Here is a 26,200-nt window from a genome sequence, read left to right as displayed (position 1 = left end):
AAAAAAAAAATCACATTTTCTTTAATATCTTTGAGTTAATTTCACGAAATTTCATATTTGAGGGTGTTTTAGGATACGAAATTCAAATTTATTAACGATTTAGTTGTTTCTTCTAGGGGGCGCCGCAAGCGACCATTAGGACACATTTAAATCTCTGTAACTTTTTCGTGCCACGGTGTATATTATTTTGGTATTTAAAAACCTTTTTCCCTACCTTTTATACTTAGAAAAGGTATACTTTGTTGACGTCGCTAGAAGTAACGGTTTTGGAGAAAAACGCATAATTCTAATGCGCTGCATATTTGCGTTGGCGCTTTTAAGTAAATAACTCAGTTGGCTATGTTTTTAATTGACATTTTAACACTTGAATTTGTTTCTCAAATGTCAGTTTTTTTATTTAGCCCTCAGTTTTTCTTGTCAGTTTCGCTTCTTGTTCCTGTAATTTACATAAGTTAATTTAATTAATTAGTAAGTGTTATTCTCGCTTGTTGTTGTTTCTTTGTTAATTATTATTTTTGTTTTCTATTTAATAATATCTGATTTTGAAAACTTATTGTTATACCTTTACTAATAATTATTTTTGAAAAACTTAATTTTTTTTAACGGAAAATAATTTTAAGGTAATTTGCATGCATCATCAGGCTTAGATGCATTTTTCTCCAAAACCGTTGCTTCTAGCGACGTCAATAAAGTATACCTTTTCCAAGTATAAAAGGTAGGGAAAAAGGTTTTTAAATACCAAAATAATATACACCGTGGCACGAAAAAGTTACAGAGATTTAAATGTGTCCTAATGGTCGCTTGTGGCGCCCCCTAGAAGAAACAACTAAATCGTTAATAAATTTGAATTTCGTATCAAAAAACACCCTCAAATATGAAATTTCGTGAAATTAACTCAAAGAAATCGAAAGATATTAAAGAAAATGTGATTTTTTTTTTCAACTTTAACACCCTGTAGCTCCATAATTATCAACTTTTGGACTGAGGGAAGTTTAGTTAAATCGACTTATTTTCACTCAAACAATCTGCGGTATTATTTTGGCCACGTAATTCGAGGACACCCTGTATATCCTTCCTCACAATTGACGTGAGTGAGGTGTGTTTGTTTTCGTTTAATAAGTTAGAGCGGCTGCCTCTGAATTCCTCCATTCTGGAAGCAACAACGAAAATATATTTTCTCAGAAAACATCCCTTAAATTATTGTGTAGCTATAAGCCCTAGTTTCAGTTAAATTGAAACAAATACCCTGGAAACTATTGAACCTGTTTACATTCCTGTATATTTGATTGGTGGTTGCAAAACAGAGGTTTGAAATAATTCGTTCTGTTCCAGGATGCTGATACTCTCATAGATGCGCCAATGCTGCAACAAATGGTGAGTATTAAGTTAAAGCAAACAGGATGTTTGGAAAAATATGAAAAATGCCGCTATTTTTATTTCCTGGCCGTTTAGGAGAATCAGAAATATCTTTGCTAGATTACCATGTCATGGCACAAATATGTTAACGCTCTCTTCGAAAATATAATGTTGGGCCGAGATTTTTCACCGGAACAGTTTCAGGAATTTTAAAAATAAACCTTTCAAAGCGAAGTGCCAAGGCACGTTTATATCTTCGTATGAAATTTATTCATTGGGTTTGAGATGGGAAAAACGATGTTTTACGACGTAATTATGATCTCAAGTAGGTGCGAACAGTGCTGATTTCCAGTTGTGGTACCTACATTTAAGTAAAGTACCCCGCTTTTTAATCGCGCTCTTTTAATGCACTTTGCCTTGCCGCAGCTCATTTAGGGTCGGAGCCCGGGGGCGCCACCTATATCATTTTTTCTACATATCTAGTCAAGGATGATTTTTTTACGTTGTATTTTATCTTGAAAACTTAACAAGTCGCAGACCTGCTTGGTATATACCTATCATTTGGCATCGAGCAGTCGTAAGATATTCGAAGCTCCGTCCCGCTCTATGCGACACCTATGAGCGGGCAGCGGTAATCACTGCGCCTCGCCATCTCAATTATTAATCTGGACGTTTCTCGTTCGGTTTATTGGCAAAGTTCCCGTACCTCTCAGGTAAAAATTTTACAGCTCAAAAAATATTTTTCCACATGCTTCCAGGCAAAATAGCCCACAAATGCATTTTGTTTTAACGTGTAAGTTCATTGCTGCATTTATTAAGCACACCAGTACTTATCCGACTAAAATCTGGATCGACTTCTAAACATGCACAAAGCATTTTGTGTATGTGTGTGTGTGTGTGTGTGTGTGGTGTGATTCGAAAGTTCGACGTTCTTTTAATTCATGTGAGCCCCAGTCTAGACACACATTTGGAAGAAAGCCAATTTAAAAGGCAAAAAAGCATTTTCAACAGTGGATCAAATCGATCATAGCAAACTCTTGTGCCATTCGATACGATAATACCGCTAAATTGATGTTTAGAACGTATCAATAATAAATCATTTTTGTATTATTTATCATTTGGTCGAAAGAAAAATACAATTTCCTGCAAGTGTATTGGGCTGGAAGTAATAAATTGTACGACTTTTGTAGAGCTATTACGAACGGGGCTCTTGGGTTTAAGACAGTTTAATGAAAGGTCAATCTTTCCACATTGAATTTTATTTTCCGAGTTTACATAAGGAGCACTCGGTATTTGCTCTAAGGCTGAACTTCGCAGCACGAATACCTTAATCGTCCCGAAACTAAACAAAACCTTTATTTTGGAATGGGGGAAATATATACAAATCAATATATAGAAAAGTAAATCATATTATATCGCCCCATACACATCACTTTTTTGATTGATGCACAATACGATCACAATAAAACGTTTTAGTCGTGTGTATAAACACAATATAGCTTTAGTACGGAAAATATTGTTAGTAGTTTTTGAAGGATGGAGGCTTTTGTGAGGTGGCTCTATAAAATGGTTTTTTGCGTTGCTACCTACGTGGTTATTCAGTGCAAAGTATCGCCTTTGTTCGTCCTGGTGTAATAACAGTGAATTATCCGGCGTTTTACAGCTTCGGCACAAGTAGTGTTTTAGTTAAAATAATTTTAATGGTAGGATATTTCCATGAAAATCAGTTGCATGCTTGTCGGCCATTATGGACGAAATGTCGCTAAACGTACTAGTGCAGGCCCCCATAAATAAAAACTGAAAGTTGCGTTCCTTATACAACAAACTAGGCTGGCAATTATTTTACTGATTTCTGTAGCATTGTTTTCGAAAGCGAGCAAAAACCGAGACATTTTTACAGTTAAAATTCTGTTACCTACATTTGCATGGCTTTTACGTCCTTAGTGCAAATAAGAAAAAGAGCACACAGAAGATAATTTAACGTTAACCACAAAGAGAATACACGAAATTTCCCTTCACGGTTAAATGTGAAATAAATTGCTGTCTCTAAAGCCGACAATGCCAGATTAAAACACGATTGCTTTCAGTATTAACCAAAAACGAAGTAAAAGCCTGACATGCGAACGTTCCCAAATGACTTTAAAATTGCCGATTTACACTTTGCACCTATATAAACCCAGCGAAAACTATGTTTGGATTAAACAAATAACTTATTTTTGACATGGTGTAGCATTTTGGCTTTGTTCCAACCCAAAATGTATTTATAGCCTTTCCAGAGGGAGAGCCGTAAAAGGCTTTGCCGAGGATAAATAATAGTTAAAATTGCAAATGAACTACGAAGGACTGCGAATACGAAATACGAGTTTAAATGATGGAAAAGGCTCAAAACTATTATCCTGCGAGTGTTTAATATTTACACATTTGCCTTCGTTTCAAGACCAAACACTCTGAATAACTCTTAATAATGATACAGACATTGTCGGGAAAACAGGGAACGCGGCGTCGAGAGTTCGCAGTTTTTCAAATATTTCAAACCGCCATGGGAGCTATCAAAATACACAAAATATATGAGCAATTGTACATCTCACGTTGCATGTCTCACATCTCACGTATCTCTGCATGATGTGCCACCGGCCTCGGAGCAGCTCGATAAGTTTGAAAGATTGAAAAACTATCAAATGGAAGACTTCAGGAGACTCATCTCCGCTCACGGTCCACTTCTGTGTCGACACTTAAAACACCTTTACGACGTAAATTTCTATTAAAAAAATTGGGAGTTTTCCCTACGTTTACTGGGAATTTCGTTTGAAGTGGCCCAGGACGTATAGTGAGCCTGGACGAGCGCGTATAAAAATCGTCCCGGTTTTTAGTGAAGTCGTTAATGAAGGGAAATTTTCAGGCGGCCCTTAATAGCATAGTTTGAATCGAATCAGTGCGGGTTTCCCTGCGTTTTCCAAAAATCATCGACACACTTTCCTCCCTTGAAATATTCAAATTTTCGAAAGAATTAATATCAATTACGTGAATGACCTTTCGATTAAACTAATGTGGGATTTGAACTGGCGACCCTCGACGTATACGTTTGTAGCGCGTTTCCCATCAAACGGGGCGTAGTTTTATCTACGTTTGCTGCAAATCGTTTAAAAGGTCGTTTCGCCATTGTACAATTTGCAAGAGAATTTTTCGTATTCAACAGCACTAAATTTACTTATAGACTGCTGTAAACGGTCCAAACAGCCTGCTTCTTGCGGTCCTACCTCCATGACATATTTTTAATCTTAATGAGTAAGCTCCGCTCGTCTCTACGTTTATCCAACATTTTATTAATCTGTTTTCCTTGCCTCAGATTTTTGTAAATAATCATGTTGAGTACTAAAGGAAATTAATGGATGCCTATTCTGGGGTGTATTTATCTAACAACGGCGAAGTTTCCTCTACGTTTACAAGTAATTTTATTGATATAACTTCATCACTTTGAAATATTAAAATTTTTAAGAGAATTTTATGTCGTTAAATACCTGACGTAATTTCTGAAAGAGTTTTTTTTTAAGCTAACATTTTCACGTGCATTCACGGTGACTGCTAAGGAATTTCTGCAAAAAACTACGCCACGCCATAAATAACTTAGGGAGCATTTTTTTTTTAATGCGAAAGCGCGGTTTCTTCCATTTATTTGAAATTTCGTAGACGTAATTTCTCAACTTGAAAGCCTGCAGACTTTCGGGGATTATTCTACGTTATAGAAAGTTTGCGTGCAGTCGCAAGCCTACGTCAAAGGCCTAGGCGTACCCTAAATCTACTAGAAGTATGAGCTCGATTATCTTTTTTACTCGGATCTCACGAGATAAATTATCCGGGCATCATCGAAGCGCTTTGAGTCTTCTCGAAAGTTGAAACAATTTTGAAAATTGGAACCTCTGAAGAGCTTGTATTTCAAATTTAAAATCACCTGCCTGAACCTCTCCTCTCTTAAAGCCATCGTAAAGAAAGGAATCGTGTATCCCTTCTTCCCCATTATAACTTTACAAATACCGCTACCGTACGTTTCAAATCGTTACGGACGGTTTATATCCAGAAATGGAAATAAATATCTTGTAAATCTCTCCGAAAGCTACTTATAGGATAAAGTTATTCTTTACAAAGCCTAATTGACATTTGGAATACAGAAAATCGCTCTGGAATCGCAATATTGAATTTCCGATCCTCTTCAGAGATCTGGGGGATAATAGCTCGAGCGGGTATAGGTAAATATATCCAACTGGAAGAATTTTATTTGGCCTGGAACACTAGCAATTTAATTGGATTCTTTTTGTAATATACTGCTGAAAAACGTACAATTTCAAAGTAACATAATGATGAAGTCAAAAGCGCAGATGTTCCCTCTCGCCGGCACTTCATTAGTTCGATGCTGGTCCATAACTGGATGTTCGCAATGTCCCTTTAAATTTTATGAAAATCGATGGGGCGGAAATTAAAGGGAAATTTAATCATTCGGATTTTTCAAGTTGAGGGGCGGATTTATAGCCAACTCAGTCTAGTTGTGCGATACATAATAATCCCATAGAAACTAACTGCGACCACAAAGTACACCCGCCTGGTGCACCTCTCCAAATAACCCGCCTGCATCCGGGAATTATTTTAGTTATAACCTTTATTAAACGACTTTGGGCTGCTCCTCAGCAAAATTTATCGCCTAATATCGCTTGGTTTACTGCCAAAGACATAGGTATCTCAGTTGTTAAATTTTATAACGTTAGGTGTAAAGAGAATTTACGTTTCGAGATATTCACTTTTGATAGCTCTAAACTCTCGAGAGAGAATCGTTGATGGGTTCGTTACTATTTTCCGTAATAAAGAGGTTTAATAAGAGAGGACCTCCAGTTTATGGTCGCGACGTAAACATGAAAGAATCCACTGTCTGTGTCTCTGCACAACGAACTGCATTTTTTGATTCGTCCCATTACAATTTCAAAGGAAGTAGACTCTCCTGCGAATTTCCTTTTCACCGAGATAATGAATTAAAAAGAACGCTTAACAACCTCGACAGAAATATAAAGACGTTTGTAAACCGATATCGATCGGATCGCTGATTGGAAGCGTGCCAAAGAATCTAGCAGGACAGAAGGAACTATCACGGCATAAGAAAACAATTGTTCGTTGGTGAAATAAAGGAAGATGAAACAGAACATTACAGACCCAAATATAAAGCCGGCGGACATTTTCAGACGATCTCCGGCATTCCGACAAACTGTATAATTGATAAACTTCACTGGAACTTGGTAAACGACTGGCACAACAACTAGTTCAACAACCCATTAGAGCGAGCATACAATCTAATTATAGAGCCAGCGCACGATGAAGCACTAACTCGTATTAAAAAAACAAAAAATGAAAAAATACAGAAAAAATTGGAAGAGATTGCACTAAAACTAATTACAAAGGTGAGATACCCAACTAATTACTCTACGAGCGTAAACACATGACAAGAATAACTGAACGACTGCAGTCAATTCAGGCAAGATGGAAAGACAATCGTGACAACTGGACGATTCTGAACGCTCTTAGCTTAACAAGACAATTCCGTTTCCTCTTCCCTTCAACCACTCTATTGAAGCATTCCAAATATATATTTTTCTCTTCTTTTTCGTGCATTTTACAAATGATTACCGCTGTTTTTATCACAAGGGTAGAAAAACCAAATTGCCCCAGCGCTGAAAAGTGCTGAATCTAAAGCAGTTACTACCATAAAACAGTTAGTACACAGTTATTACCGTATTATCGCAAGCCTACAATTTGTTTCTATTTTGCAGCCGTTAAAATGCCCATTTATTAGATTTTAATGACCTCTCTGTATTTTTCGAAATCCAAATGGAATCGAATCGAGGTTGAATTAATACAACTCGCAACGCGCTTCTCTATAGATAAACTAATCTTTCTGAAACAGACGGGACAAATTTAATGCCTCGTATGTCTTTGTCAGAGATAAATCTATCCTGAAACTTCATATTTATTTATCCCGGGTTTACACCAGACGCTTGTAGAGAACTTATATGGGATTAAGTTTTTGCTCGTCAGATTTTATTATAAATAATATCCCTTTTTCGGCGACTTACAGGCTTAACATGGAAAAAGTGAAACATGAAAAAGCGTTTAAAAATGTCTCTGTAGGGAAGCTCGTTGTCAAATTAGGAATGCGGACTATACGACCCGAAAATCAAATTATCGGCCCCGAGGAAAAGAAAAAAGTTTCCGATTTTTCCGAATCGACTCTGAAATATAGCACCACCTGCAAATTCCGATCGTTGTAAAATCGGGAAAAGGGCTCCGGGCAAAAAGCGCGGAGTTAAATTTGCAAATTTTATAAGGCAAAAAGACGCATTTTCATCCGGGGGCATTATGAAGTCGGCGATAAAAACCTTCAGATAAATGAGGAAATTGTCTCGTTCGTTCCTTTTTTTCGCAGCTCCGCCAAGAAATTAAATATTTAAAGAGGGAAAATTGTCAATTTTTCCAGTCGAGGTTTAATTTTACGGACGGCTTTATTTCGAAGCCCTTCGAGGCCCTAACAACCCGCAAAATGCAGACACTGAAGGATGATACCAATCCCATTAGAGAAGCTAAAATAGGGCTAGAGTTTACCTCATCTATAACAGTTTTTGAGATATTCGCTAAAATGAAAGGCGTTACATAAGACTCCTCCGTTCACTTGTGCGTTTTTCAAGTAAATGTCCAAATCATAGGAATGGGGAAAAATGAATTCCGCATTGAACAAAGAATTCAGTCAGCGTAAATGGCGAGCTGCTAATAGGTTTGAGGTGGTTCCGCACCTCAAACAATAGTTTCGCCCCGTAGGTTGGCACGTGGGCCTTAAAAGACTGCGAAACGTAAGCCTCAAGATGCCTCCTTCAAAAATGGAAGTTCGGCAAGGAAAAAATGAAAGAGTCTTAACACGTTGTATTTTTATTGGCGTTAGTTTTTGAATTAATGTCTTCATACGGCTCAAACACCCCGCACGAGGAGCCTACCTGGTAACGTATGAAGTTGGAAAAAAGTCAAGGCCGCGATTCTTGAACTTACAGGATGAAACTTCCCCAAGAAATGATGTCACTGCGACGTGGCAAAATCTCCCGTAAAATCTCCAATGTCAGCACACGTTACTCTTACGTGAAAGAAATACCTTACGCTCAGTTCTCGAGAACCTGACCCCATATTAAGTGTGTTTCTAATAGATCGTAAAAAATGTTAAGCTCATCCTGTTTCTTCTCAACCCAAATACGAAATAACCGTAATTAAAGTTCTACTCCGGTTTTCGGTGCTTCGGTACACATGCCCGGTAATCATGCATATTTACTACCACTTGGAAGTACCGACCGAACCTTCTCAATTGACAAATAATAATTTAATTGCCCTCTAAATACGGCTTGTTTCGGTCGGCTTTGCCGTGATGGTAATTCGTGAGAAAGTCAATTTTTTTCCACTATCCTTAAATTATCTTTGTTGCTGAAAAAGGAGAGAAGACTATAATCGATCGGCCACTCTGTCTTGCGACAGGCAACTAACTAAATTATCCTCGAGACTAAAAAGCTCGCGTGACGTCGCCATGGAACGTTTTCCCATTCCACACCTGTGGGTTCAGGGATTTTCACAGGAATGCTGCTGCAGGCGCAATTACGTAATTATTACCCTCATTTCGGGATTAGGACGAAAGCCAAATTACTTAAGGGCGTTTTTCTTATAATGTGCATACGTCACCAAAGCAAATTAAAATACTTCGCTGAACCTTAAGAGTTAAAAGCGAACCAGAAAACCGCAATTCTTTATATCTCTTTTATTAACTTCTTCCTGCGGAATAATACGGCTTCTCTTCTGGCAAAATTGGGTTTTTAATATTTTAGATTCCGGTTACTTCTAGGGTGTGCACTCGATTTAATTGAATTTCTGCCCTCTTAGCGCGCGCGCGCGCACACACACACACACACACACAAACACGTTTCTTCGCTAAATCGCTTACTTTTTTTCTAATACTTCAGTCCTTAATTACCTAACAGCCACAAAACGACATTTCTGAGTTGATTTTCTCTATGAAACTCTTGGTTAGGAAGGGCAATACAATACGATGCAATATACTGTTATACGGACCATGTCTCGGACAACAAAAGAATTGACCGATATAAGAGATTCCTGCAAATACAAAGGGCCAGGCTTCCCTTAAAATATTAAAGAACCTAATTTTGTCAGCGGAGATAGCTTATTATTCCAGACGAAACACTCCGGGCAGTTAATAAAAGAAATGCTCCAGTTGAGCTTCTCCGGCAGATGGCATTATTAATTTAGGTCTTAGGTAGTCCATTTCCTCCGTTTTATAACCAAAAGGGCTTTGTCGAAGTTTGCTCATTTATGTAATGGTTTAAGCAGTCATTTACCTCTATCTACCCTACTTCTATCCATCGGTTAAAAAGTGCAGAAGCCTTCCTCCCCAAGGAAGTGGTTCAGCTTCTTGAAATAACCCGCTTAAGGTTCAATGCTTCAGTACGGAATTACATTATTTTGCAATGTAATTTGACATTTTCGAAATTAAATACCGGCATTCTAGGAAATTCTGAAAGACGTGGCGGCATTGCATTGCGTCACACAGTATAGCGTCAGCTGTTTTGTGCCACGGGCGATGTCAAACAAAAGACTACCACGACGTTGTCACTTATTTCGTCTGTTCTTAAAGACTCTTATGAATTTTGGATAAAGGGAGGGACAATTTATGTACCTTTTTAATGGATTTTATGGCCTAATTTCGTAATCTTTAATCCCCATATTCAGCACAACATCAAGTGAATTACATGTAGTGCTGCATTGCCTTTAAAAATTTGCGTACTATGAAGCCAAGGGCGTAAATTCTTTTATCGGGAAGTGAAAAAATATCTCTTTCTAACGTACTTGACCCTTTTTGAGATCTGTGTGATGCGGGTCAAATTTTTTAACTTCTGCAGAGTGTCAAAGACTCTAAAATGAGTCGCGTTATGTACCAAATGCGAGTCAAACTTTTGAATTATAGTGAAATATTTGATCATTAATTCCTAGAGTAGTTTCGACCGGTTTTTGGGGTCTGTTTTACACGAGTTTGATGCTTGGATCTTGTAAATCTCAATGTTTCAAGTAAAATCTTCAAAAGGGTAAACCTTGTTAAAACAAGGGGGTAGCATTGGAAACTCTCTTGTAAATCATGATTTAATGATTAGCTCTTCAGGCTACTAAACCTTCCAAATTAGATACGTTAAATTCTTCAGAAGTAAACTATCAAAAAATTGTTATATAAAAGGAAAAATTGTACATTTGGCAACATCTATATCATCAATGAACGGAGCTTTCTTAGGATATCAAACTTCACGAATCTACGATTTATGATATTTTCTTGATATTGAGCCGTTTACAGACAATTTCTACCGACAGGTATGATTTTTTTTGCTTGGAGATACTAGTGAGCATTCATCTAAACTCTGACAACGCTCTCGTGCATCTCACAGCTCAATTTTGATGGTCAAACAAAGTGTAATGGAAACGTTGCCAATTTTAACTCCATTCAGTGGATAAAATTCTCGGTTTGAGGAAGTTGTAATTTGCTCACAAGCACACACAGAAACGTCAATTTTTGTTGTCGTGGGTTTCTTACTAGTTTTTTCGGTTTCACCCTTTTAAGGGCGCAAAGACCTTTTTAAACGTTTGCCTACGACAAATACGAATTTTCTGTTTTCCGAATTTGCCCTAGATTCAGGAAATAACTTGTTGAACAACTTTCCTGTTTTCATTTTAATAATTCTTTTAATAGGTTAGTGAAAGTTTGGCAACTTTGTCTCAGGTCAAAATTCGTTTTTATTGGATAATGGCCAACATAATTCTGTTATAACGTTGCCGTTTCCGATTCTCCTTAGCCGCATTAGGTTGTTTATATCAGGAATTTTCTCCGAAATCAAAATTTTTACAGAAGTTTTGTGTTACACGGAGATATTGTTTGGAAGGAGATATGAAACAAAAGAGAGACGCGGAGTTGCCATTTACGTCAATAAATAAAAGCATTTTTGAATTTTTTTTTATTTTTTTTGGATTTTAAGTCCTGCTCTCGTCGCTGTTGTAAGCTTCTTAGCATGTTTTTGTTCGCAGTGTAAACAAAACCTTAATATCGGGGTTTTCGACAATTTAATTTCCAATTTAAAAGGGGTTTTTCATCGGGGACGACACGACGGGCCGTGAAACAAAGAAAAAGAAGACGTATCCGAAAGCCGAAATTAAACTTTTCCCCGGTAGTCGAATGTTCGTTTTATGTGAAAATTGAAAATCTTTGAAACAAAAGCGGCAAAGGTGAGGACGAAAATAAGTTTCCGACTACAAATAAAATTTTCAATTTAGTGGCAGCCGGTTTTTAAAAAACGTTATGTAAATGATGTTTTTGGCCTGGTGACGTCACTGTGTTTGAGTTTTGAAACCTGTCCTAGTTGTGGAAATTATTTTCCTTCAATGGCATCTATTAAATCAACGTTAGAGGGGCACTCCTGGAACGTTTGTATCCAATTTTTTCGATAAGAGCTTTTAAAAAAATAATCACAAAAATGCATTGTTACCATCGCACAACGCAAAATAAATAAATCCGAATCCATAAACAAGCAGGCCTAGCATTTTGAATGAATATTAAATATTTGAAATTCGCCTCACACAGGCAATATTTGCAAAAAGCTTTCCGAACGAATGGACACTACAACCCGCAGTTTTGAAAAAAATCCCCACGTTCTTTCAAAACAAGTTTTTAATTAAAAAAAAATCTATTCGTCCACCCGGATTATCCATTTTCCATTACTTCCGCCAGGGATAAGACCAATCTTCAAGTGCATCAGCATTAAATTACAGTCGCATAATAGGCATGTACAAAACCTAATTAGCTTTAATAGGTATGCGTTGATGGGTATTACAAATGCTGCAATTCAAATATATTAATGACTTGGCAACTAGTGGGCTTTAAGTACAATCATTGTAACGTAGAAATTAATATTATAAATTTAATATGTCATGTAGCCCGCGATTCGTCCATTAATAAAGGGGCGCTTTATGTAATAATAAATTCGATGGCACGGTATAATTTTATTCTGTTTGCATTTTTCTTTGCTTTTAGAACTAACCTAACTACCTACATCCACAAATAAAAAGGTCAGTAGCTGGGAACGGCCCATAGGATTACGCAGATAAACATTAAGATTATGGGCCTTTTCAAGAGCACGATGCGAACGTGGGAGGATATTTATCTTAACTGTTTATTATCTTCATAATTATTATTGTTCCTTAGATGAAAATGTGGGTTATGAGGCTAATACTCTTCACTTAACTTGTTCTTGTGGCAGCTGTTCGGTACAATTAGTGTGGGCCTTGCTCATAGTTTCTTCCACTTATGCGGGGAGCGAACCTCGGCAAGCGATATATAAATGTATTAATTTCCGTCCCTCAGTAGTAAACGTTATTCCGAGAGTTTTCTGGAAAATAAACGTCAAATATATCGTCGCAGATAGGACCGGAAAGAAATATGGATTCGGGTGACATTTAACTTCTATAATATGATGAAAAGTAGGGCTGTGTCGTCGTGGGCCCCCGATAATTGCCAACCAGGCCGAAAAGCCATCAATTTCGGTATCAGCAGATCTAATTTTCCTCTCGCAACATTCGCGGGGAGATTAAATTTTGCATTTTCCGAGTGCCGCGATGCGTAAACATCAGATATTAGTATCGGCGCAGCCAAATGAGCTGGAAAAACTGCAACTCTTACATTCCCGGATCGACGCACAGTCATCATTTTCCCCTTTTTAATTTCCCAGATGAATTTATATGTCATTCTCTCAGTGTATATTATCAATGGCCACATCGTCTAATTTGTATCGCTTGAATTATCCCGGATAATAGTTAACCGTGGAAAAAACGTTTCCCTAAAACATCGAAGTAATGAATTTATGATTTATGATGATTACCGCGTAGTCGATGATATAATTCGTCCGTATATGCCGGAAAATTCAGACGTTATATAGAGAAATTGATGACTTTAATAATTATGACCCTTAAAGCCTCTAACGTGTTTCCAGGTTGCAGAAAACAGTCCCTAATCGTGTGAAAAACCCTCGGAAACGTCGTTTCCTAATACCGCTGCACTTAAAACTTTCGCGTTCAAACTGCAATTCCTTGTAAAATCTCGGAATAAAGAGGCACATTTTAAAAGAAATAAGCCTGCTTTACATTTAAATACCGTTTTAAGAGCACCTAGCTTAAATACCCGCCGGTCGTAAATGCAAAACCCGGAGCTCTGCAACAACCAATTTGCATGACCTGCGGTAGTCGCTGATTTTCCTTATTGTTTTCCTTCATATTGTTTATTTAGTTGTGTTTTTAATAACTTCCGTTCATATTAGATGCAAGTCTTCCTGAAGTCGAAAATTTCTTTCTCTTATTTAGTTGGACTTTCGGGATTTGCTGTGCAACTAACTCTCATTTGAAAAGTAAGTTCGAAATTTCTTGGATGGGGAAAATATTACTCTACAACAGAGAAATATCTCAAATTAACATATTGAGTCCGAAATTCTGGGGCAATTCCCGCAGGAAAGAACGCACTTCGAAAATGACGAAATTTCTTTCAAAGTGTCTCATGTGATGCTTATGCTCCTTCCGATTGAAAAATAATATTTTGACAAAAACTTACCTAAAAGTGCGGGTTCTTCGTCTTCTTCGCATAAAGAATCGACAGTTTTTTTTAAATAAAAGAATTCACGTAAGGAAATAATAACAATATAATAACATGCATAATAACATGCTGCAAACTCACCGCTACTTTGAATATGCGCACAGCAAACGCCCCCGGTATATGTATAATGACTCTGAGGAACTCGGTAATTTTCGGTCGATGATAAGGATGGCTATACGTTACGCACTCGTACATGAACAAAACAGAAGATAAAAAAATGTCTGGAGTTCCGAAGGTGGTAAGTGCCGGGCCTACAGGGGGTGCTCGCATAGTTTCAACTGTTCCGTGATTCCTACAGATTTAATGAACTAAATTTTCTTATTAAAAAACTCCGTTGTTAATAAATGTAACTGGTGTCTTAAATTGGAAATGTTTAATTAAAATTCTTGGTAACACCTAACTGGTTTAGTGCCAGTTCGTCAATATCCTGTTAAACTGCATACGAAATAGCTTACAGTAAAAATTAATCATCAATCAAATTGTCAATTGCGAAGACTGTTGATTAAGCTTTAATTTCCATTCGAAAAACACTTTATCTGCCGACTTGATTAAATAAGCGCCCAAAATGTTCATTTAAATTGAGACTCATAAATCGAAACAGAAGGTAGAATGCAAGAATCGCAAGCTCCAATTTCAACCTAAAAGGGGGATTTTTTAAATCCTCAGTATCAGTTGAGAGTTGACTAGGAGGAAAAAACAAATAACCGTGGCACTGATTGGGATTCTAGATATCCAAAGAGACGCGGTAAAGTTATGAAATACTGTAGATTCCTATTAAGCTTCCGGAGCCCGACTGAAAATGAGAAGTCAGCATAATTTCTGAATGAAATTCAAAATAGGTTAGGAAGAGACAATGTGCCCACTTTAAATCAAATTACTCCTGTCATTTACGGAAGTAGCAGACATAGACCTAGCTGGGGCTTCTTTATTTCCAAATTAGTGATTCGAATGAGAGGTTGCTACTGGCGGAAACTGAAAGCTCTCAAAAACTTAATGCTATTAGAATCAAAAATAAGTTCCCCATTTACCACGCAGGAAGTCAGGATTTGTCTTTCCCTTAACTAAAGCTGAAAGTTGTCTCCACGTGAACTTTTCTACAATGAACCCTCCCCCATTTCCTCCTCTACTATTACAGTTAATTTTAGACCTGCTTCGTTTAAATGTGTGTTCCCAACTATCTTATACTACTATCAGTCTGGTAGGCAGTAATTAAGGGGCGTGATGGTGTTACGTGTGTGCGTATTATATTTCTCAGTACACTGTAAAACATTATTCAAATACGGCAATAAATATTAAGTGTTATATTGCATATTTGCTCTTTGTCCTGCAACTATGCGTGGAGTAGACCAGGAAGGAAAAGGCCTGGAAGGCTTATAAAGTGAATGAATAATAAAAGCATCACGCTTTTTTATGGACCGGCCTTTTCAGCATTTTTACGTGCTTCCTGCATAAAAATGTCAGCCGTTCCTGTTTATAAGTCAGACCCCTAATGTTTCTCCTCCGGGCAGACCGGGTGTATAAATATCTTAACGAGATGGTACGACACACGCGGGGGCAAAATGTTTTTATTTGTACGTGATGTCAGAGCTTTCTCCCCCTCATTTTGCCCTTTTTCGTGCATTTGGCAGAAGTGTTTTAGAAGTTTTCACTTAGAAGTCTAAAGTATGAGTAACAGGACTCCACTGGGACGGTTTTGACATTCAAATTTGTGCTATTGTCACAAAAAAGGGTCACATATCAACTGTTACAATCAGTTCTAAAAGTTTGGTGAATGTCTGAAATAAAAACGTCCGAAACTCAGTTTACAAGGGTGTGAGGTCAGTTTGATACCTATTCGCGCGATGTATCAAAGTACTCCTAAAATTAAGGTGTTTCGAACTACATTTCCAATGCTTCAGGCTCTCGATTGCAGTATCTAGGTTCGACGTAGGATCTAAATCAGGCGATTAGAACGATCACAGCGCCTCAAAAAAGTGAAATTTTCCTCAAAATTTTCAAAAAGAGGACCCAATTGCCTATATATTTTAAGCAGCTTTCTGCAGTCGTTTTTAAAAACACTTCAAGTTAATAATCTCAACGAGCGCAGCACGCACCGTATTTTATTGTCACTCGTACATTTTGAGATACGCGAAATCTTATTTGAAATAAATGCCATTTTAGCCATTTTCACGATATCGAATATCCCTTTAAAATTTAAATATTTGAAATTGAATTTTCAAAACTTCGAAGTGAGTCGACCTATCCTGAACGGGCTTATTAATTATTTACCTCACATTTGTATCTCGTGTATACACGACCTTTGGAAGCGCATTATGAGTTTTTCAAACTAGAATCAAACATCCCTGGATTGTCCGGAAGACATTTTAATAAAACTGGGAATACCTGAATAACTGGAATTTGAATTAATTTTTCGCAATAACTCTGTTCTTCTGAATGGCCTACTATGTCTTGTACCCTCGCTCTCTTCCAGACTAGATTGATCTTCTTAACTAAATGTGGATAATAAATCATCTTCTGACGTTTCATAAGTTCATATTTTTATACTTCGTGCGAATTGGACGGTATGCGAGACTCAACAAACTTTAATAAACACAAACATAATAATAAATAACACGCGAAATATTTGAACAACGGTTTAAACTACTTGGAAAACTTTTACTTGCATTAGGTCTTCTCCATATCCCCGGCTACGAGGAACTGCGAGATAGTTCCAGAACAATTTCTACTCACCTCTAGTTCATTAGTTCCCCGCGAATTCCCGGAAATTTTCGTGTAATTTTGTACTGCGACGTATTCATACGTAGTAACTTGGAATGAAGATGTCTGCTTTTCTGCAAATGACAATTGGTCATGAAATCTTTTCATAATCAGTTGAAAACATCGACATAAATATGTAGCTAATAACATGTTTACCTTAAATTACCAGAGCTTTTACAATTATTTCCAAATGCTTCTACCCCCCACATATAAAACGAAATTTCGATCTGGAGAAACGAGTATTACTCGATTAAAGGCAATAATAATGCAATTTCCAATCCGTATCCATTCGACGTTTTTTTAATTTCGAAATATTCGCTTTTGAGGATCGTAATATCGTCAAAAATGCTAAAGTATTTACGAAAATTGAAATTTCCACCGACGAAACACGACGAGATGGAAACAGATTAAAGCTGATTGAATACTCGGTTCCCGGGCATGGCTGATGCTCGTACACAGGAAAATTATTTTTGATATTTCGCTCTTCGACTGATTGATTACTTACTTAAGTGTATATATTAAAAAAATGTGACTTTACCGGAAAAACACAAGAGACACCTTTTAAAAGTTAATTTAGGTCGTCGTGTACGTTCCGAAAAGCTTACAGACGATCATAAATTCCAGCTAGTTTATGAGTCCGGAGGGGCCAGAGCCGCAGATACGAAAGTTAAAGCATAACGTAATGCTTCTGGAAATTTTGGGCATAAATAAGTGAACGTCAAGGTGTTTCGGTCTGCGCCATTTTCGGCATTTCACTGACTAAAAACTATCGATTAAACCAGCATTAGCTCCTAAAGAGACATTCGGGGCAGCACCCCTTCGCAGATAATTAAGAAACTTGGAACAGTTTACAAAACTGGTAAAACGAACGCGGAGAATTAGGAACTAGTACGACGAAAAATCTCCGAGTAGAAACTTTCGTTGAGGCCCAAAAGGGGAGGATTTATGATGCTGATTGCTTTTTTATTAGCTTCCCTTAAGCTGCGTTCTTTGTCCATCTACTAAAAGAGATTTATACTTACATATTGCAAACAAGCTCAGCTCTTTTCTCTCTAATTATTTTCCCGGCCCGAAATCCGGCTTATTTTGAGAAAAGGAAAAAGTTATACCCGAGTACCTGAAGTGGAGTGAAGTAGAGATTTACAACCCCTATCTCATTTTAAATTTGTTACACGACCCCCGGGCACCGTGTGGCCGACGTGAAACGTTAACGTTGACCGATGCATTCCATGTGGTTTTGTAATTGCATTTAAGCAGGCATTCGGACCGCCATTTTTCTTTGTGGCTTCCAGCATGCAGCATCAATGTTTCCCTTACAAAAAAAACTACCTCCTCCTGTATAAGATCGTGATTTATTATTAAACTTGGCTAAATCAGGTCGCACAGGTACAGGAAATTGGGTCATAGTGAGGTCGATGCTGGCACTACATGCAGTAGCAGATGTGAGAAATTTAGTCCTGCTTAAAATTTTATAAAAAACTGAAAAATCGAGTTATCCAGGCCGAAGAGTTAAGAAGTAGAGTAAGGAAAGTCCACGTAATGGATAGTTTCCAAAATTCTCACGAACTGAGAGGATGAGGTACGTAGAATATTCATATTCAAGTGATTATATTGTGGTATGAAGAATATATTTATGAAGTGTGTACTATTTACTCTCAAAAACACGTAGTTTAGAGTAGATTTCAAGTGTGTCTTATTTCCAAACAAAGGTCGATAGTCCATTAGATTAGGAACGGGAACTTTTTAAAATATTTAGATGTTCTTCTCGTCATGCAATCAAAAATGGAAATGATGCTTTTTAAGCATCTTCAACAAACTTTCAGATAGTTTACGTACAATGTCTCTACTCAAAAAACGTGTAAGTACCAACGGCAAATAAACTTACAAATATGCCCTACATCTTTGAGGGAAAATGTTTATTTTCTCTTTTATTTTGTTTAGAAATGACGCCTCACACACAAGTAGGGGTTGCCGGAGCGGAGGACTTGCACATCATTCTCGGTTCAAACTAACTGAGAATAACATTCACCCTTTACTAAGGGCTCCGACAAAAGCCCTTGTTCAGGCTTCAGTGATAAATTTGTCACCGTCTTTAGAACTTAAAAAAAAAAAATTTTAAAGCAATAACTAACAGAACTGAAGTGTGTATGATGTCAGTTTGTGAAATATGTGAAACACTGAAAATTCCTTGTGCGTCAGGGCAAAAATGGATTAGCTTATCATTTTAAAAGTTTTTTTAAGGTAAGTGATTGGTGTCTTGTTCAAAAATTTATTGTATGAACGATTTAATGAGTGCAGGCATCCAAAAAGACTGTTTTGGAAAGATTCTTGGATCTTCATACCGTCTTTAAAAATTCTAAAATATTTATAGGACAATGGCTAAAGTTTTAAACTCAAAAACATTCTTACAAGCCGTTAAAAATTTTCAAGAACCTAATTGACTTTTCACTTTTTAAAGACATTCTACAGTTTCTATTACCTAAAGTTTAAGACACATAGAACTTGCTAACTTTCCTTAAAATTCCAATTTTTAAGAAACTCATCCGTGTTTTTTTACAGATTTCATACACTTGTTGAAGACGATTATGCATGGATTCCTGATTCTTCTTAGGTTTTCTTACAATTTCATAATATTTAGAGACTGTCGTGCAGCTTTCCAAGTTTTAAAGACTTCCTATATAGTTTTAAATTCTCCTCAGGCTAAATATAGTATATAGCTTTCGCCTGAGCAAACCTCTTCCTCTTAAAAAAGACCGTCCCTTCAAGAAGTATGTCAAAAATAGCCCCCTGAGCGCTGACAGTTAAATCCAGATTAATACACCCTATATTTACCAACCTATAAAGCTATATAGACCCGTCAACCACTGCAGTTTAAGTCATTCGGAAAATGAATGGAAAATGCCATTGTTGACCTCAAATAGCAAATGAACCGAATGGGGTTAATTTAAAACCACTTCTCGAAAACTAACATTCGTACTACCCGCTTAATTTTTCTTTACAGGCGGCATTTTTCTTCGGCATCCCCCTTTTCAAAATAAAGCACCTTCCCAGTCGTTTCGAAAGCCCATGTCAATGTTGGCATGCCGGTCGGCTTTTTTACTGTCCAGCTTAATGGAAACTTTCCAAATGGAGTGAATTAAAGGGAGGGACGATATAGAGCCGTTTTCACTTTGAATTTCAAACAGCAAATATCGATTTGCGTCCGTTTCGCCCATTTTTTCCGACAAAAATGTAAAATTCGTGTAACACGTACCATCCAATTCTCTATACGTGCTATGTGAGAATATTTTTGTAATTGTATTAGGGGACAGAAGAACGGTATATAATATTTGCATACTACCGAACAAAATATTAATTTCCATCCGTAATTGGACGATAATTCAAAATATGTAAATATTGCGGTTTTAATTCTCCCATACAATAAAACTTGTTAGGAAAGTGGAGAAAATTGCGCCATTGCAGATTGCAGACGATTAACAAGGCTGCTTCTGGATTTTGCATTTGATTAAAATTGCGTTTTTCTGGCCGCAATTTAAAATGACTCCGTCCAAATTACTGAAGAGTTGTTGGGCGATAAAGCTTTATGTCCGTCACACACGGTTGACCCTTGCATTGACCATATAAATCACTTTTTATTGCGTCTTGCGTGACGGCTTGGTCTAATCTGGGGCGGAGGAACTAGCCCATTCAGGGGTGTTCAATTCTGTATTATTTCGAGCATTCTGATTTCATGCAGAGTGCGCCGAGCTTCAACAAAGGGGCGACACTTCCGCGAGATTAAAATTTAAAGTTATCAAAGAAGCCGAAGTCGACTTTCCCGAGCGAAGCAGATTACCGTGTGCAGAACGTGGAGACAAGCCCATTAACTTAACTTTTGTCTAGTCGCGTTATCAAGCTAAAAACTTATTAGACTTAATGGCACAGAAAGGGAAAAAATATGGCATATTTTATGCACATTTCTCTCCGAATGCCCTCTTTTAACACCCCCGGTTAATTTCCGCATCAAAACTTCGTGGCGTAACGAGTCCCAAAACAATGCGCGCAACACTATTTCATAATTTAAAGTTTCACTTCCTAAGAGGCGGAAAATATACGGCAGTAAATTTCAAACACAATGAAAACTGCATTTCACGACAAATTTGGACAAAGTTAGTCCCTTATTATGACTGCTGCATAGAGCCCGGCTTAAGAATCCTATTAGGCAAAAGTTAGCTCTAGTTAAAAGTTAAATGCTGTCATTAAGGGACCGTTTTGTCCACCTAATGGAATGGGAACGGTAGCTCTCTTCGGTAGCCTAGGCGATCTTTTAGCTTGTTGATTCGTCAGACTGGAATTAATTATCTCATTAATTAAAGGACATTTCCGGGCATGTTTCGAAACTCCATTTGTCAGACGAGAACTTAAAAACATATTGGTTTTGCAACTTTTCTCTATTTGCTTACACTCAACCTCGGTCACTGCAAATCTGGATTATGACTAACGCATTTATAATGAACCCCTTTCGGGGAAGAATTTGCGGGCCCCATCGATTATAACGAACTAATTTCTATTAAAAGGACCAACCCTGAAGGATTTATTGGTCCAGGTTTGGAGTAGTTTTAAGGTGTTTTCTTGTTGGGACTATCTTCACGCCGGGAAATGATTTTTGTTTTTGAATTTCAGTCGATTCTGCGCGATTTTGGATTTTGCACAGCAAGGGAAACTCGTAGATTAATGTGATGAAGAATGCATTGCTTTGTCAGAGCGGACTGAGAAGCATAATATTGATCTATAGCAGTATTCCAAAATGGATAGCGATTTACTGACAATGGACTTTCGACAAATTATATGGCTATATTGAAAGACATTTTCGTATTAAAAACCAAGCGCATAATGAAATGTCTGACCACTTTGGTGCACAAAACCAATAGTATGTTTGTATGTAGTAGTAATATGTTGGCTGCATCGTCATTACACAGGTACAAATAAAGCAGAAGTATTCTTTTGCCTTTTTTTTGTTTCACTTCGTACATACTAATTTTTTAAAAAATTAACGCATAAGAATTTTAATGCAAACACAATATGGACGAACATATTAACTAGAATGGGATATAACGAACTTCCGGCTATAGCGAACAAAATCTCTGCTCATCTCGTGTCCTTTATAATCGAGTTCGACTGTATTTTCGTATATTTCACTCTTTGGAGAATTGGCAAAAATATCTATCGATGCAAATTAAGAATCCAGAGGAAGTAAGGGAAAAACAGCCGTCCACCTCAGTTATCGACTATCGGAAGCATTTCGTTAGTTTCATTGTTCCTTTAGTCAATTTTCTCAAAGTTATTATTCGCAATATTCCCAGAATAGTCGAGAGTTTGTTGGTCTATGAGGCAAAGAGCAGAGTCCTGCATATTGGAAGGACATTTCAACAGTTTTTATCATTTCTTTTTAAATTTAGATTTATTTCTATTTTAAGTTAACCAGGTGAACGAAATTAGGCTAAAAGCCAAATTAGGCTGAGTAGCTTTCTTAATGTTGAAATACCCGTCTTACTTCGAGAATCTACCGTGAAAGTCAGTTGAAGGTAAATACAGATAAACGGAAAACACATATAGCTTCTCCAAATATATGCCACGTCAATATTCCAGACATTCCACTGTGAAGTCGTTAGCGCCAGTTAAAGAGAATAAGCTATTTAATAAAGAGATAGCTCTGAAGATAGTGGGTCAACGTGTCACCGCAGGTAAGACAGAGTTTTAAAACGTCCAGACGTGTGCCAGATAAAGATGGAATATGTGAACGACACATAGAGAGGATGATAATGTTGCGATCCTTCTCTCAGATGTCGATCGTTCCGTTCTAACCTCAAAATATTTGTTTTGGTTTGAGTTTAGTGAAAAGATCGTTAATGTTATTTTATTAACAACTTAAATGCATGAAGCCTAACTCGCCTATTTAATTTTCACTATGTACTATCTTGGAATCAATATTCCTTAATATCATAACAAACGGTACAGGTTAACCTTAAGAAACGAACTAAATTACTTTTAGAAACTGGATGGTCGTCCGGCTGTACACTGCGGAAGAGGTTATGAAACTCAAGAAATAATGGTAACTAAGCTTTTTTTTACATTTTTGATTAGTGTTTCGAGGAAGGTGTAAAAAATGCTATTCTTGGAGCACAGAAAATCCTTATTTAATGAGAGATCATTACCTTCAACGTGAATATTCAGTTGAATGTCTGGTACAAATTGAATTTCCGGCAAAACTGATCGAATAGCCGTAAAAAGCAGCTAAGAAGTCTTTTGTGAAATGAGGTACCTCCAGTATTAGAAAACGGTCCTCTCATCCTAAGACAATATTTTCGGCTCATGCGAGAAGGTTCTGTTCAGCACCATCAGCCTATAATTTCAAACTCGGTTATACCGAATCTCAGTTACAACGAACGGTCGAGTTTAACAAACTAAATGGAATGTACATTGTACCCCCCCTTTAAGTTTTTGATAGATTGAAAAAGAATTTTTTTTAACAAAAATTGCTTGGAAGTTCGTTTAGTTCTCCGTGATTGTCAGCAGTTTTATACAGGGTGTGTAACAAACGTGTGCCAGCCCAATATTGCATTTTTTGAACAATTAAGCATTGTTTTTTTTTCATATTTCAATTCTGCATTTTATTACGGACTTAACGATATATACAGGTCATGCCTTAAATCTTATAATTATCATTCTTATAATTATAATGAAAGGAAGAGGATGAAATATAATAAATGATATCAATCGAAGTGTTATGATAACAAAAGACATCCGAAATGTGGAAAAAAGGTGTCCATTATATGTTGGATAGAATGGAGGGAACTTTGAATGCTACCTGTAAAATAATAACCAAAAAGAGGATCAGTTTATTCTGCTTTATTACCATTGTATTTAATTTAATTTTAATTTTAATTATTAATATTAGTTATACTCTTGTTGGGCTTAAAAGTAAATATTGGGTTTACAAAATAAGAAAAATAAATTATACACTGAAGCATTTTTCTCATATTTTAAATAAATTGATCAAATTTCGCATCTTCTTCGATACACACAGAAAATAATTTCACAGAAAATAATAAACCCAATAAACAATTGAATTCAATTTTTAGAAAATCCATAACAATGACAAAACAAATGACTACTACTTATCACATCAGTCATAATGTGTTCAAAGTTTACCAAGATGCATTTGTGGTACACCGCCATCAAACTATGTTGCACGGGAGTAAATTTTTGTAAACATTTAAAATAATATAAGATTTGAGGTATGACATATATATGTCATTGAATTTGTGATAATACGCAGAATTTAAATATTAAAAAAAAGTAATACTTCATTGTTTAAAAAAATGCAATGTTGCTTTGGCAAACGTTTATTAAACATTTTGTATGAAACTGCTGTCTATCTTGGAAAACTGCATTAACTTTCAGGTATTTTTTGTTACATTTTTTCCTATTTCAATACGTTAAAAAGTTAGAGGGACAGTACTTTTTCGCGTAAACGCCCTGTGTAAGGTGTCTATGTAATTACGTGTTATTGTTGTTCGCATATAATAAACATATTTATAACGAACCATCGATTTTTGCGAACGCTTTACGAAGGAGAATTTGCAGGTCCGATCGGTTATGAGAAACTAAGGTCAATTAACAACACTGTCTTGAAGAACTTATTAGGCTACTTTTAGGGTATTTTTTTCTTGGGATGGTGTCAACACCGAGGAATTCCCATTTATTGAATCGTACTAGATTTTACATACTTTTACACTACAGCATTAGCTGCTTTTTATTAGTACTGGATGAAACTTCGCTTATCAACAAATCCGTCGAATCCCATTTGACCTTTGTGCAAAACTAATGTGCATATGCCTAGGTTTAGTTCACAGTCCATCAACCACCCTTCAAGTGTAGTATGTGTATGGATATATTATTATAACTAAAATCGAATATAACGAACGCCCGGCTATAGCAAACAAAGTCTTTCGCCTCGTCTTCGTTATGACCGAGTTCAACTGTTGTAGTACGTATGCTCATGTGTTGGCTTTCAAAAATCACAACCGTTCAAACTGATATTCCCATCATGATTCGTCAATAAAATTCAGGCAATACGATTTGTCATTGCTTGAAGGCAAATCGTTTATTAAACGTTGTCGGCCAATCATGTGCCATTGGTCCCCAATTTCCTGTTTTAAAATCCTTTTTAATTTGAGAGAGATTATTTGTTTCTTTTTGGAATGCAGGTGCAATTCATCAGAACTGAACGCAGACCAGCATGTGTGGGATTTTGATCCTTGTTTTAATTACTTGAAAGTTGCTGGATTTCAGGAGGAGAGATACACTTTGAAGTGTCATAAGTTTGGGAGAGTTAGGCGGTATTTGGTTCACGATCTGAAAGCTGGAAAGCCAATTAGCTCCCAAAGAAGGAATAAAGTAAAATTTAAGCCATCAAGCCCTAAAACCACAGAAGTTTTTGTAATGCAACAGCCAGTACTGCATGTAGTTCACCTCAAAAGGGCAATTCGTATATACACGTATAGTTTGTTTTTGGATCTTTGCGCGTGTATCGAATTAGGTAGCACGTACGTGTCTACGATGTGTGGGGTGAACGTAACATTCAAATAACAAAGACAGAAATATAATATGCATGTCCTCTACAGACTAGACTAACGAGTTAGAATTTATAATGGAAGTTCATACGAGTTGAATAAAGATGGTGGTATGAACGTATATCTTTGAATTAGTTATTCGTTACAATCCTAACAAGATCAGGGGCGTAAATAATATATACTAACGATTTCAATGTGTTCCGTGTAACTGTACACAGTTTTCGTGATTTTTATTTTATTTTTCTGGCGTTTAGTTCATAAATTAATAGTCCTTCATCTCCTCATTCATTACCCGCCTTCGTTATACGAGCTTTTTTATTTCAATCTGAAAAATTAAAAATTTTTGACGCCACTGGTCATATTTTATGTCAACCTTGAATTTATTTGGTGCATACGAATCGAATGTATGACGCACATGCAAAGATCCAAACTACAAACTATACTTGCCTCTATTCGTTACGGAGATACAAGGCCTCCAAAGAAGTCTGGTTTTAAAAATTCCAATTTTAATCATTTCGTCATTAAGTTACAAAAAAGACGAGGTTTTGTAATACGGCATCGTATACAGGATGTTACTTAAGTACGTGACCAAATCTCAAGGCCTGATGCTTTGATAAATTTTAAGATGAAAAGATTATATAAACATAGGTCTGGTAATACTTCGTTTTCAAGGTACAGGGTGTCATTTTTTTATCGCTATATACTAAAA

General features: G+C 36.7%; 1 protein-coding gene across 1 annotated transcript in view; it reads left to right on the top strand.

Annotated features, from left to right (window-relative positions):
- rst (roughest) overlaps positions 1–26,200 on the top strand; it is a 137,983-nt gene that overhangs the window by 21,424 nt on the left and 90,359 nt on the right. The window contains exon 2 of the mRNA XM_066295434.1: positions 1,333–1,374. The gene's annotated coding sequence lies outside the window, so the exon portion shown is untranslated. The remainder of the gene's footprint in view (positions 1–1,332; positions 1,375–26,200) is intronic.

Source organism: Euwallacea fornicatus, chromosome 22 (genome assembly GCF_040115645.1).
Source record: "Euwallacea fornicatus isolate EFF26 chromosome 22, ASM4011564v1, whole genome shotgun sequence".
Classification (NCBI taxonomy): Eukaryota; Metazoa; Arthropoda; class Insecta; order Coleoptera; family Curculionidae; genus Euwallacea; species Euwallacea fornicatus.
The sequence above is the reverse complement of the archived record's forward strand: the minus strand, read 5'-3'. Positions and strand labels throughout refer to the sequence as shown.